This window comes from Mustela putorius, unplaced genomic scaffold, assembly GCF_011764305.1.
Source record: "Mustela putorius furo isolate JIRA1106 unplaced genomic scaffold, ASM1176430v1.1 tig00003853_pilon_pilon_pilon, whole genome shotgun sequence".
Taxonomy (NCBI): domain Eukaryota; kingdom Metazoa; phylum Chordata; class Mammalia; order Carnivora; family Mustelidae; genus Mustela; species Mustela putorius.
In genome coordinates, this window is record NW_025422005.1 from 75247401 (window position 1) to 75259133 (window position 11733).

General features: G+C 42.0%; 1 long non-coding RNA gene across 1 annotated transcript in view; it reads right to left on the reverse strand.

The window, feature by feature from the left end:
* Positions 1-11265, reverse strand: part of LOC123387360 — an 84835-nt gene extending 73570 nt beyond the window's left edge. The window contains exon 1 of the long non-coding RNA XR_006601811.1: positions 10804-11265. This is a non-coding gene — a long non-coding RNA (uncharacterized LOC123387360). The remainder of the gene's footprint in view (positions 1-10803) is intronic.
* Positions 11266-11733: the final 468 nt, after the last annotated feature.

An 11733-nucleotide genomic window follows, 5' to 3' on the forward strand; every position in this document is an offset into this window, starting at 1 on the left:
CTGGTTCAATTTTGGGAGTTTATAGCTTTCCAGGAATGCATTCATTTCATCTAGATTGCTTAACTTACTGGCATATAACTGTTGATAATAACCTGATGATTGTTTCTATTTCCTTGGTGTTAGTTGTGATCTCTCCCTTTTCATTCATAATTTTATTAATTTGAGCCTTCTCTCTTTTCTTTGGGATTAGTGTGGACAATGATTTATCAACCTTATTGATTCTTTCAAAAAACCAGCTTCTAGTTTCATTGATATGTTCTACTGTATCTCTAGTTTCTATCTCATTGATCTCTGCTCTAATCTTCATTTTTACCCTTCTTGTGTGTGGAGATGGCTTAATTTGTTGTTGATTCTCCAATTCTTTAAGGTGTAGAGACAGCTGGTGTATTCTGGATTTTTCAATTTTTTTTGACAGAGGCTTGGATGGCTATATATTTCCCCCTTAGGATGGCCTTTGCTGTATCCCATAAGTTTTGGGCCAAAGTATTTTCATTATCATTGGTTTCCATGAATTGTTAAATTCTTGTTTGATCTCCTGGTTGATACAAGTATTCTTAAGCAGGGTGGTCTTTAGCTTCCAGGTGTTTGAGTTCCTTCCAAGCTTTTCCTTGTGATTGAGCTCCAGGTTCAAAGCATTGTGATCTGAGGATATGCAGGGAATAATCTCAGTCTTTTGGTATCAGTTGAGCCCTGATTTGTGACCCAGTATGTGGTCTATTCTGGAGAAGGTTCCATGTGCACTTGAGAAGAATGAGTATTCTGTTGTTTTAGGGTGGAATGTTCTGAATATATCTATGAAGTCCATCTGGTCCAATGTGTCATTCAATGCTCTTGTTTCTTTATTGATTTTCTGATTTTCTGCCATTTACTATAGCATCTAGAATGATAAGATACCTGGGAATAAACCTAACCAAAGAAGTTAAGGATCTGTACTTGAGGAACTACAGAACACTCATGAAAGAAATTGAAGAAGACACAAAAAGATAGAAGACCATTCTATGCTCTTGGATCAGAAGAATAAACCTTGTTAAAATATCTATACTGCCTAGAGCAATGTATACTTTTAACGAAAATTCCACCGGTATTTTTCAAAGAGCTGGAGCAAATATTGTTGAAAAACAAAAAACTGGTGGCATCACGTTACCTGATTTCAAACTTTACTACAAATCTCTGATCACCAAGACAGTATGGTACTGGCATAAAAACAGGCACATAGACCAGTGGAAGAGAGTAGAGAGCCCAGATATGTACCCTTAACTCTATGGTCAAATAATCTTCGACAAAGCAGGAAAAAATATACAGTGGAAAAACGACAGTTTCTTCAATAAACGGTGCTGGGAAAATTGGACAGCTATATGTAGAAGAATGAAACTTGACCATTCTCTTACACTGTACACAAAGAAAAACTCAAAATGGATAAAAGACTTCAATGTGAGACAGGAATCCATCAGAATCCTAGAGGAGAACATAGGCAGTAATCTCTTCGATATCAGCCACAGCAACTTCTTTCGATATGTCTCCAAAGGCAAAGGAAACAAAAGCAAAAATGAACTTTTGGGACTTCATCAAGATCAAAAGCTTCTGCACAGCAAATGAAACAGTCAAGAAAACAAAGAGGCAACCCACAGAATGGGAGAAGATATTTGCAAATGGCAGTACAGACAAAAAGTTGATATCCAGGATCTCTAAAGAACTCCTCAAACTCAACACACACAAAACAGACAATCATGTAAAAAAAAAAAAAAATGGGCAGAAGATATGAACAGACACTTCTCCAATCAAGACATACAAATGGCTATCAGACACATGAAAAAATGTTCATCATCACTAGCCATCAGGGAGATTCAAATTAAAACCACATTGAGATACCACCTTACACCAGTTAGAATGGCCAAAATTAGCAAGACAGGAAACAACGTGTGTTGGAGAGGATGTGGAGAAAGGGGAACCCTCTTACATTGTTGGTGGAAATGCAAGTCTGGTACAGCCACTTTGGAGAACAGTGTGAAGATTCCTCAAGAAATTAAAAATAGAGCTTCCCTATGACCCTGCAATTGCACTCCTGGATATTTACCCCAGAGATACAGATGTAGTGAAAAGAAGGGCCATCTGTACCCCAACGTTTATAGCAGCAATGGTCACAGTCGCCAAACTGTGGAAAGAACCAAGATGCCCGTCAGCACCAGATGGCTTCCCAGGGGAATTCTACCAAACATTAAAGAAGATTTAGTAACTCTTCTTCTGAAACTTAAAAAAACAAAAAAAAAACCAAAAAAACAAAAAAACAAACAACAACAACAAAAAAAAAAACCCGAACTGGAAGAAAACTTCCAAACCCTTGTTGATATGTTCAGAATTACCTTGATCCCAAATCCAAAGATCCCACCCAAAAGAATTACAGACCACTATGCCTGATGAATATGGATGCAAAAATTCTCACTAACATACAAGCTAATAGGATCCAACAGCCCATTAAAAGGATAATTCACCATGACCAAATTGCATTTATTCCTGGGCTGCAAGGGTGGCTTGACAACCACAAATCAATCAATGGAATCCACAACCTTAAGAGAAGAAAGAACAAGAACCATAGGATCTTCTCAATAGATGCAGAAAAAAGCATTCAACAAATTAATGCATCCCTTCTTGATCAAAGCTCTTCACTGTGGAGGGATAGAGGGTACCTCCACATAAAGGCCATCTATGGAAAACCCACAGAGAATATCATTCTCAAAGGGGAAAAACTAAGAGCTTTTCCCTTCAGGTTAGGAAGATGACAGGGATGTCCATTCTCATCACTATTGTTCAACATAGTACTAGAATTCTTGGCCTCAGCCATCAGACAACAAAAAGAAAGATAGGTGTCCGAATAAGCAAAGAAGTCAAACTCTCACTCTTTGCAGACAACAGGATACTTTCTGTGGATAAACCCAAAAGACTCCACTCCAAAATTTCTAGAAGTCATCCAGGAATTCTATAAAGTGTCAGGGTATAAAATCAATACACAGAAATCACTTGTATTTGTCTGCAGCAACAATACAACAGAAGAAAGAGAAATTAGGGAGTCCATCCCATGTATAATTGCACCCCAAACCATAAGATACTTCTGACTTCATCTAACCAAAAAGGCAAAGGATCCATACTCAGAAAACTATACCATTGTCATGAAAGAAATGGAGGAAGACACAAAGAAATGGAGAAACATTCCATGGTCATGGATTGGAAGAAAAAATATTGTGAAAATGTCTATGCTACCCACAGCAATTCACAGATTCAATGCAATACCTATCAAAATACCATCCACATTTTTCATAGTACAGGAATGAATAATCCCAAAATTTGTATGGAAACAGAAAAGACCCCAAATAGCCAAAGGGATGTTAAAAAAGAAAACCAATGTTGATGGCCACCCAATTGCAGACTTCAAGCTCTATTACAAAGCTCTAATAATCAAGAGAGTATGATCCTGGCACACAAACAGACACAAAGATCAATGGAACAGAATATATAAACCTCAACTCTAGGGTCAACTAATCTTCCTCAAAGCAGATAAGAATATCCAATGGGGGAAAAAAGTGTCTTCAATAAATGGTGTTGGGAACAAGGTAGAGCCACATGAAGAAGAATGAAACTGGACCATTTCCTTATACCATACATATAATATAGACTCCAAGTGGATGAAAGACCTCAATGTGAGATAGGAATTCATCCAAATCCTTGAGGAGAATAGAGGCAGCAATCTCTTTGACCTCAACCACAGCAACTTCTTGTTACATGCATCTCCAAAGGCAAGGGGAAAAAAAGCAAAAATGAACTGTTGGGATTTCATCAAGATAGCAAGCTTTTACACAGCAAAGGAAACAGTCAACAACAAAATCAAAAGGCAACAAAAAGAATGAGAGAAGATATCTCAAATGGCATATCAAATAAAGGGCTTGTATCCAAAATCTAGAAAGAACTTACCAAACTCAAAATCCACAGGACAAATAATCCAATCAAGAAATAGAGCAATATCAAAAAAAAAAAAAAAGAAGAAGAAAAAGAAAGAAAGAAATAGAGCAAAGACATGAATAGACATTTCTTCAAAGAAGACATTCTAATGGCCAACAGACACTTTAAAAAGTGCTCAACATCCCTCAATATTTGAAAAGTGCAACTCAAATCCATAATGAGATCCCACCTTACACCAGTTAGAATGGCTAAAATGAACAAGATAGGAAAATACAGTTATTGGTGAGGATGTGGAGAAAGGGGAACACTTTTATATGCAAGCTGGTGAAGCCACCCTGGAAAACAGTGTGGAGATTCCTCAAGAAGTTGAAAATAGAGCTACCCTACAACCCTGCAACTGCACAACTGGGTATTTAATCCAAAGATAAAAATGTAGCGCTCTAAAAGGACACCTGTACCCCAATGTCTATAGCAGCAATGCCCACAAGAGCCAGAGTATGCAAAGGGCCCAGACTTCCATCAACAGATGAATGGATATATATGGGTATATATACCATTGAGTATTATGCAGCCATCAAAAAATGAAATCTTGCCATTTGCAATGACATGGATAGAACTAGAGGGTATTATGCTAAGTGAAATAATTCAATCAGAAAAGGACAATTATTATATGAACTCACTGATATGTGGAATTAAAGAAACAATACAGAGGATCATAGGGGAATTGAGGAAAAAGAAACCAGAGGGGGAATAAAAGGAAAAAAGACATTTAATCTCAGGAAACAAACTGAGGGTTTCTGAAGGAGAGGAAGGTGAGAGAATGGGGTAGCTGGGTGATGGGCATGGGGAGGGTATGTGTTGTGGTGAACACTGTGTGCTGTGTAAAATGAAGGATCTCAAACCTCTACCCCTGAAACATATAACACATTATAGGATTATAATGAAAAAGAAGTGAAAGAAAAACATTTAGAATACAAATGTAAACTACATAAAAATAAATAATCTCATTGATAGAAAGAAAGAATGAATGAAAGCAAGCAAGCAAGCAACTAAGCCACTTGGAGTCACCACACTCCAATTTCAAGCTAGATTACAAAGCTATTGTCATCAAAACAGTATGGTACTAGCATAAAAACAGACACACAGGTCAATGGAACACAACAAACAGCTTGGAAACTAATAATCACAGTACTTTTTAAAACATTTATTCATTTGTATATTAAAAGTATGTTTAAACTTAGCTCTGATAGAATTATTAACACTGAATGGGAATTTATAATATTGATGTACTGTTCCAACATTTGCTTCCAATAAATCCATTTTTAAGCATGCTGTTTTATATACATATTTATTATAAAATAAGGATGATTTAGAATCCATGCTTTTAGGAAAAGTTAAATTCACTTCAATAAACCTACCACAGAAAAGGAAATATAGATATCCATCATCACAACTGAGAACATCACAAAAGAAGACACTCAGACAAATCTCGTGTCTGGTGGAGGAACAGAATACTACTTAAGTAATTCTGCCCAAATGTTCAAACTTTTGAAATCTATAGATCCAGCTACTCATTTACATAAACACAGATGTCAGAGAAAAATCCTACTGAAGAGTATGAAGACATCAGTGAAGTCCACACTGCATATATTCTGACAGGAAAAATATTTTCCCAACAAATAAACTGTAAGACATACAGAAAGAAAGAAAGAAAGAAAGAAACCCCAGAAACTAACCCACACACATATGGTCTTAACTTATGACACAGCAGAAAATATACAATGGAGAAAGGACTGTCTCTTCAGTGAATGGTATTGGGTAACCTGGACACTAAATGCAGAAGAATGTGACTGGATGTGACTGTATCACTTTCCTACACTGCACATACAAATTATGAATGGATGATTGACTTGAATGTAAGAAATGAATCCATAAACCTCCAAAAAGAAAACACAGGTAGTAGGTTTCTTGATACTGGTTTTGGGGAAGAGACTTTTATATCAGACACCAAAAGCAAAGGCAACAAAAGGAAAAATAAACAAGTGGAAGGACATCAAACTGAAATTTCTGCATGGCAAAAGAAACCATCAAACCCTTAAAAGAAACCTCCCCAATGAGAAAAAAATATCTGCACATCTTATGTGTGAGAAGCTGGCCAGAGCTCTTGTACAGCCAGGATGCCCAGAACAATGGGTTACTCTCAGAAACCCTGAAGACCATCAGGAAAATGAGCCATAAGAGAAATCCACTTGCACATGAAACCTGAAACCAGACACCTTCCTCAATTCCAGGTGAGCACACACACATATCATCTACTTGCCTGATGTGATCATCTGAGAAAGCTGAGCAGAGAAGCATCCCAGGGTCCAAATATCCCTCTGGCTAAGGTCCTGGGAAACAGACATCTCTCCTCTCTGCAACAGCCACCTGTGATTAATATCCATCATCCTCCTGTGCTGGGGCAGAATGCTGCACCTATCCCTCTCTTCTGGGATGCCATCACAAACCAGGCTTTGCTACACAGTTTTCAGAAAGGAACCTGCAGCAGCAGCAGAAACAGCAGCAGGCTGCCCAGGATCAGCCTCAGTCTCACACGTCAGGCCCCACGTGGAACTAGAGCTTCAAGGAGAATGGTGTGCCATGTGGCCTTGGAACTTCATGGCAGGAGCTGAGATTTCAGTTTCAAATGTAAACCAGCCTCTTCCACACAGCACAGCAAAGTGGAGGATCTCTCAGAGGTCTGGCTCTGGAAGAAGTGCTTTTGCTGGCTGAAATCACAGGCACCAGGCAGAGGACACCTGCGGTGCCTCATCTGAGGAAGCAAGGGGCACACTGGGCAAGAAGCCATAATGCTGCCTATGGGATGCTTCCCACCAAGCCCCCTGCTGAGATGAGGGCTGGAGGACCAAAGAGGAAGCAAGTTTTCTATCACATCTGCAGCAGGAGGGCTGGCTGGGGAGCAGAGCCCTGTCCTGGAGCAAGCTGGCCTGTGCATCAAGAGTGAAGGCCACCACCACAGCTTCACAGTCTCCCAGCTATCTGATATGACTTCCCTGCCAGGCTCACACCTGCTGACATGGTAACTCCTAAGACCCAGAGACTGTTTTCCAGCCCAGCTCAATGATGCTCACAGAGAAGCCAACTCCAGTCTCAGAAACGTGTTCATCATTAGCTCTGGAATTCCTTGGGTTTTTCCTACACTGGCCCACCCAGTGTCCCTTCCAGATCATTCCTCCAGTGCCCTAGGGTTTCAAGCCACCTTCAAGCTGCCCTTCAAAAGGCAGCAACGAGTCCATTTAGGCAGACCAGTCAAGCGGCTCTCTGTGTGGGAAACTTGGACCACAACCTCCCTGAACACTAACGCTTTCAAGTCCAAGCTTCAAATGCTCACTCACTAGGCACAGAGCACCATGTCAGCATGAACACTGCTCTTTCAAATCTCTTACCTCCTCTTCCTTCAAATCAGAAACAAAGCTCCAGTCTGCACTCTATTTTCCTTTCAGTGAAGGAAAAGGATAGACTAAAACACTACATGTGTACAGCACATTTCTATCCAAATAGAATTCCATGTTCCTTTTCATATGGGCAGCCCGACATCGCCCATACTAATGAGAGTCCCCACAAGTTTGGTCCTCATATACATAGCTGACCTTGTGTTTTTCCTTTTGATATTTAGATCTTGAAGTCAGTATCTATATTGCTTTCTTAAAATAACAAGAATAATAATGACATGGTCACATAAAGGCCTGGGTGTCTGTAACTGGACAACAAGGCTCTGGTTCAGAGGATGAAGACAAAACTTCTTCCCAGGAAGCAAAGCCCACACCCTCAGGGATCCTGATATGCCTTGTGGATGATGAGCTCCTTTGCTCCAAGGAGTCTGAGTGTAAAGGGTGCTGTCACCCGCCAGGGTTCATTCTGTTTTCTTCATCAATTCCCCAGTTCTAGTCATAAGGGACTCACTGGGTCAGGTTTCAGAGCCCAGGATGGGCCACCAAGTTAGCAGCCACCCCTCCCCCCAGGGAGGGAAGATTTTCTCTGGGAACACAATGACCCTCTCCCTGAGCTACTCAACAATCTGCACTCTTTCGCCATGTGTCCTCCTCACAAAGGCCACTGTAACCTGTTAGAGCCCCACGCCTGTGCTTTACTTTAAAAAAATATTTTCTAATATTGGAATGTGGTTCACGGAAGAGAAAAACATGAACACCACAAAGAATTCTTTTAATATTTCAGGAGATTTGTCTCCCATTGTTTATTTAAAACAGGAAATAGAAATGCACAGATAGTAGATATGACTCACTGCAGTAGAGGAGAGCAGGAAATACATTCTGAACAGACATTCTGAAGACCCATTATGTCATCATCTAGGTTTTGAAACTACACACACACTCAAAGAAAGAAGCCTAAAACAATGTCCTGACCTGGCAACATGGAGAAGTCTGAACTGGAATGACAGGGACAGACAAGGAGCTCGTGTGTGTTGGCTGAGGCTAGTGGCACAGAAGAAGGTGCTCTGCCAGCTCTCCACCCAGGCCTCACCTGTCCTCAGCCATGAACCTGCTCACAGCCCTGACCTGTCACAACTGTCACAGGGGTGACACACAGCCACCCCTGGAGCCAGCCCTGCCCACACCCTCCTGCAGAAACCACTCCACTCTCCTCTGGGACCCCTGTCAGCTCGACCTAGACCTGGAAATCTTCTGTCTGCTGCAACACTCCAGGATTACCCCCATTATCAAAATTACACTGTTCCAATGCATTCATAAATATATCATATTTCTCTCAACTTACCTTCCTACCTGGGCAAACTGTAAGTCACATATCAATGGAACATGAACATGCTCTGAAATCTGAGTCTTTCATTGTAGACTTCTGAAGACTCCTTGTGCAATAAAATACCATAGCCTATGACGGGGGTTATGAAACTATTATTTACAGAATAATACAGCCCAAATCACCTCATTGTTAGTTACTCTTCGTTAGCCCAAAAGTTACTGTGTAAAAAGTGTTTCCACAGATACTACCTTCCAGCAATTTCATGAGGAGAAACAAACTCTGTGGGATAACCCGACACCCAGAGTCAGGCAAGCAGTTCCAGAATTCACCCCAGGGTGAAGTCTGCTAAGCCCCCTGATGCCCCCAGTGTGCCTCTATCCAGGAGAATTCCCAAAGAATCCCCTTCTGACTCCACCACCAAAGAAACTACAGAGAAAGTACGGCATGTTAAAATATCTAGATGATACATTTAGTCCAACTAGAAAGTCAAGCTTTACTTTTAAATGGCAAAAGCCTACTTTGAATAATTTTGAATTTTCCCTCTACCTGAAGTGGAACTCTCTAGATGAAAACACTAATCAGGTATGAAACATCACCTTTGACAAATGACAAGACATCGTCCATGTCTCTATCTGGCTGCAAAAAGCCACCTAACTCACGATGTTGGCCATTCAACCATACCTTAGGCCCAAGTGAATAAACACTGTTAGATGAGGGATCAAATTATATGTTAAAACCCACAAAGAGTAAATCTCATCTTCCTTCTCTAATACAAGTGATTTCTTAAGAAACAGATGTTCATATTACATTTTGTAAGCAGTAAATGAACAGAGAAAGTGGTATTCCCTGCAATGTTCTGCCTTCGGGGAAACTAAGTAATCTTGCACCAAATCCAGAATGCTGACAGCTACTTAAATTTTACTTCATGGCTCAACTAGAGGAAAAAGAAAAGCCCAGGAGGTTTTGGGTTAAAAAGAAGTCTTACCCCCAGTCCTGACAAGTGTCCAATGTACCTGCTGCTTTCTCAGAACATGGACATCCTGTGACAAGCTGCATGGCTGACTCAGACGCTATTGTTCAAAACATTGGGTCTCATGGAGCCAGATCAGAGAAGTGTTGTCAGGTGGGGATAAGCACCTCTGACCTAAGACTGGCACACCTGCTTCTGTTCCTGAGAAAAGGGAAAACACATACTTGTTTGTTTTCTTTCTTTCTTTTTCTTTCTTTCTTTCTTTCTTTCTTTCTTTCTTTCTTTCTTCCTTTCTTTTTTTCTTTTCTTTTCTCTTTTTTCTTTTTTGGAAACACATACTTGTTTTTTAAGTAGTAATTATCAACATTCTAAAGTAGGCCAATAACTTTGTCTTTTTTGGAAAGTGAAATTATCCTTCCAAAGGGACACCTCAACTCACCTGTTCATCATGCAACTTGAGTGGGGTCTGGTTTCCTCCAGCTTCCAGCCCCCACCTGGAGGACACTCCTGCAGGCTCCTGACAGCCCATTACCACCATCCCCTGGGACATGGACACAATGCTAAAATTGGGGGATGGCTCTGGGGCTGTTACCTGCCCCAAGTGTTTGGTGGGGGCAGGAGCCTGGAGAACCTTGGTGCACAACACAGACATCCCGTTACCACCAACCCCATGGGGACAGGGCTCAAAATTTTGAAGCTGGGGAACTGTTCTGGGGCTTGTTAGAGCCACACCTGTGGGGTGTGGGGAACAGGGAACACCCTGCTGAGCTTGGGGTGTTGCTCAATATCCATTACTTGCACTGTGCCAGGGGACTGGAGGCACACCACTGAAGTTGGGAACTGTGTGCTGCCCTTACATGCACTCTTCCTGGGGAACAAGAGAAACCCTGAAATATCCACAACTCATTCCACAAAAGCTTGGGTGAGCAGGCGCCCTGGAGTTCAGAGATCTGGGGGAGAGGGCCAGTTGATGGACATCGGGCAGAAGAGACTTTCAAGGGAAAAAGAAAACCCATCTGAGTACCCATGATGAACTCGCTTCATGTGCCCTTCGAGGACCCTAACCCTGAAACCCCCCATGCCAGCGCACAGCCTGCACTCACCAAAGTAGGACAGCAGTCCAGGATCTCTTCCAGCTCCCCTGTGCCTGCTCCACCTCTGCATCCTAAGGCAGCTCTGGGTCCACCCACAGAGGACACAGCTCCACCTCCAGGTGCTGATTGGTTGGGGAGGGTGGTTCCCTGAGCCCATTGGATGCCACGCCTGCCTGTACCGGGCGACCCGCCCTCACACTCTCACCACCCCGCTTTTGCACAACTTACTGGAGGCAGCGCCGCCTCCTCGCTGAAACACCTGGGTCCAAGGGGCAGCCATGGACGGGTCGTGAACAAGACCTCCCTCCCCCCAACATCTGGCCCCTTTCAGAGTTCTCTATGGCTGAAAACCACCCTCAGAACCCTGCCCCTTCCATTCTTGCACTAGCCCTGCCTGCGGAGCTGTTCTGGCTCCTGGCAAAGTCAGCTGCTCTCAGACTTTCCCAGGCCTGGTTGAGGCACCCGGGTGGCTCAGACATTATGCATCTGTCTTCACCTCAGGTCATGATCCCAGGGTTCTGATCAAGCCTGGCATCTGGCTCCTGGCTCAGCGGGAGGCCTGCTACTCCCTCTCCCACTCCCCCTGCTTGTGTTCCCTCTCTCACTGTATCTCTGTCAAATAATAAATAAAATCTTAGAAAAGAAAAGGAAATGCAATGGTTTCCCACATTTCCAAGGCAATTTTAAGACCCAAAAAAATAATGCTCTAGGGGGGAGGATCTTCACCTTCTGGTCTCACCCATGGAGTGGATAGTGCTACTCAGACCTTCTGAGCATCCTTCTAGGATGAGCCCATTTGTGCTGGAATATATATTCATATGCTTGGTTCTGCAGGGAAGCAAGAAAAAGAACAACCGCCCTTCTGTGCTGTTGGAATGCTGAATCAGGAACATCGATTTTTCACTTAAAAAGAAAACATATTGTTATTGTTGACACAAT